Source organism: Elephantulus edwardii, unplaced genomic scaffold (genome assembly GCF_000299155.1).
Source record: "Elephantulus edwardii isolate Elephantulus edwardi_28Jun2011 unplaced genomic scaffold, EleEdw1.0 scaffold00457, whole genome shotgun sequence".
Classification (NCBI taxonomy): domain Eukaryota; kingdom Metazoa; phylum Chordata; class Mammalia; order Macroscelidea; family Macroscelididae; genus Elephantulus; species Elephantulus edwardii.
In genome coordinates, this window is record NW_006400207.1 from 252,562 (window position 1) to 256,270 (window position 3,709).

Consider the following 3,709-nt stretch of genomic DNA (forward strand, 5'->3'; position numbering starts at 1 on the left):
TATAACAATTAGAGCAGAAATAAATGAAATAGAAAACCAATTGACACCATCAACAAAACCAGTAGTTGGTTCTTCGAAAAGGTTAATAAAATCAATAAAGCCACTAGCAAAACTGACAAAAGAAAGAAAAGATACAAATAATCCAAGTAAGAGATGACATGGGCAATGTCATAATAGAACCAACGAAAATAAAAAGGCTAATATTGGAATATTTTGAAAGACTATACTCAAACAAATATGAAAACCTAGAGGAAATGACAAACACTTGGAAATTCATAACCCATCTAAACTGACAGAAACCAAAATAGAACTCATTACAAAAGAAGAAATTGAAAAGGTAATAAAACAACTTCCAGCCAATAAATACCATGGACCAGACGGTTTTACAAGGGAATTTTATCAAACATTCAGAGGAGAACTGTCACACATAGGAAATAGAAAAAGATGGAATTCTCCCAGACTTATTCTATGAATAAAACATACCATTGATACCAAAACCAGGTAAGGTTACCACCAAAATAGAAAACTATGGGCCAATACCTCTCATGAACATAGATACAAAAATGCTGAATAAAATCCTGGCCAATAGAATCCAACGATACATAAAAAAAAAATACTTCACCATGACCAAGTGGGATTCATAACAGGTATGCAAGGATGGTTCAACATAAGAAAAACAATTAGGGCCTACAGTCACTGCTCTAGACGAGGTGATAGGAGTGTCCAACTTTGGCAAGATCCAAATCGGGATTTATGTGGAGATCAAGCAAAACAATGGCTGGATACATCAAGCAATGGTAACATACTTAAATAAAGATAATGAAAGTATAACTGGATAGAAAATGGAGACACAAAAGGCAAAGAGATTTACCTGGAGAGCATCTTTTCACTTAACTTCTGACCTTGCACCTGATGAAGAAATTGAACCCAGTCCAGAAACACCTCCACCTCTAACATCCTCAGCCAAAATAAACAAAATTGTAAAGAATTGGCAGGCTGTGGCTTCTATTAAGAATGATCCTCCACCAAGTTGTAATAGAGTGGTTGGTTCTGCACATGCACAGCCTACTCAGCTTCCTGAGCAGTCTTCCTCAGAACAACAGTAGTGTTTCAGATATATTTCCAATTCAAGCTGCAAAAAAGGAATTTGGACCCCCTTCACGTAGAAAATCTCATTGTGTGAAAGAAGTAGAGAAGTTACCAAAAAAGCGGAAGAAAAAGAGACTACAACAAAAGAATTTAGAGGAAAATGAACCCAGGATGTTTATGCTACAAATCCAAATTATGGAAATATGTGCATGATCAGAAACTTTAGAGGAAGTTTGGATATAGACCACTAACAACAGCAGATCCTATTGATGAGCATAGAATATGTGTTTGTGCAAGGAAATGACCACTCAGTAAAAAAGAAATAGAAATGAGAGATCTTGATGTAATCACAGTCCCCACTAAAGATGTTGATGTTGTTCTGGTACATGAACCAAAACAAAAAATAGAAAATGAAACATTCTGTTTTGATTATGCCTTTGATGACTCAGCTACTAATGAAATGATTTATAGTTTTACAGTTAGACCACTAGTGAAATCTATATTCAAAAGAGGAATGGCTACATGCTTTGCTTATGACCAAATGGAAGTGGAAAAACACATACTATGGGTGGTGACTTGGGAAAGAACCAAGATTGTTCTAAAGGGATTTATTCACTAGGAGCTCAAGATGTTTTCTTAATATTAAAGAAGCCAAACTATAAGAAATTAGAACTTCAAGCATATGCAACCTTTTTAAAATGTTTACAGTGGAAAAGTGATTTACTAAACAAAAAAAACCACAAAATTAAGAGTGCTAGAAGATGGCAAACAGCACGTTCAATTAGGGGGATTATAAGAAAGGGAAGTAAAATGTGTTGAAGATGTACTGAAATTTATTGACATATACAATAGTTGCAGGACATCTGGTCAAACATCTGCTAGTGCTCATTCAGCTCGAAGCCACGCATTGTTTCAGATTATTCTTAGAAGGAAAGGACAACTACATGGCAATTTTTCTTTTATTGATTTGGGTGGAAATTAAAGAGGAGCTGACACTGCAAGTGCAGACAGACAAACTAGGCTTAAAGTTGCTGAAATTAATAAGACTTTTAACTCTCAAGGTATGCATCAGAGTCTTAGGTAGAAATAAGACTCATACTCCTTTCAGATCAAGTAAACTCACTTAGGTGTTAAGAGATTCATTCATAGGTGAAAACTCATGTGCCTTTATGATTGTCACAATCTCTCCAGGCATGCCATTCTGTGAAAATATTCTTAATAGGTTAAGATATGCAAATAGAGTGAAATAATTAACTGTGGATCCAACTTTTGCTGGTGATATTTGTCCAATAATGCACCATACACCAAATCAGATTGATGACTTGGAGACACAGTGGGGTGTGGGAAGTTCCCCTCAGAAAGATGATCTAAAACTTCTTTGTGAATAAAATAGTTTCTCCACAACAGCAAAAGGAGGCGTCTTCCAGGAAGAAGAAGTTTCTCCACAGCTGTTTACTTTCCATGAAGCTGTCTCACAAATGGTAGAAATGGAAGAGCAAGTGGTGGAGGATCATAGGGCAGTGTTCCAGGAATCTATTCGATGGTTAGAAGATGAAAAGGCTCTCCTTGAGATGACTGAAGAAGTAGACTATGATGTAGATTCCTATGCAACACAACTCGAAGCTATTCTTGAGCAAAAATTAGGCATGTTAACTGAGCTATGGGATAAAGCGAAATCTTTTCATGCAACTCTATAAGAAGAACAAGCCAACAAGCAAATCAACCCGAAGACACCCTGCACACTTTAATGTACATTGCTGCTAAAGGATCCCAGAACCCTCATTACTTTTAATGTACCATGGTTCAGCTGTAAGGGCCATTGGAAAGTTTGAACTATTAAGTGTCTGTGGAAAATGTCTTGTCCTTCAGCTGAATGGCATTTCAGTTTTGTGAAACACTCTTTTGTCTGCAGAATGTTTGTACTGCAGGACAGGCACATCCTGATTGGAATCAGTAAATTTTGTTTCATTTGCACAAATAGTGATTTGCTTTGGAGATCCTTGACAGTTTTCTTTTTGATCTGATGAGTTAATATCATAGACACGATCCCCAGGTAGTAGGGAGAAGCGGCAGCATTTCCTTTTAACTGTTCAATTTTTTTAGCAAGACTGAGCAGTTTTAAATCCCTTGTGTTCATGCATACCTCATCAGTGATTGTACAGAACCTTGCCCACTCCTAGAGACAGCTGTGCTCATCTCGTCTTGCTTTGTGCCTTCATTAAGGGTACTGACTCTAAATTTTGGAAGCACAGCCAAGAAAAACTACATCCCTTATTTGTCGTTGTAAATTACCTTTGTTGTTGTTATGTGCCGTCTAGTCGTTTTCGACTCATAGCGACCCACAACAGCCCCAAACTCTGCTCTGTCCTGTGCCAATCGCACTGTCTCTGACACACCCATACCGATTACTCCAGTCACCGAATCAAAGGACCTTCCCTTCCTGCACTGTCCCTCCACCCTACCAAGCATGATGTCCTTCTTCAAGGACCAGTCTCTCCTCACAACATATCCAAAGTATGGTAGATGGAGCCTCAGAATATTTGCCTCCAAAGAGCCACCCGGTTTAACCCTTTCCAGGATGAATCTGTTTGTTTTCCTAGCAGTCCATGGTACTCTCAAT

The 3,709-nt window shown here is 37.7% G+C and overlaps 1 pseudogene; it reads left to right on the forward strand.

Moving 5' to 3' along the window:
- Positions 1-728: 728 nt before the first annotated feature.
- On the forward strand, positions 729-2,837 carry LOC102860103 (annotated as a pseudogene).
- Positions 2,838-3,709: the final 872 nt, after the last annotated feature.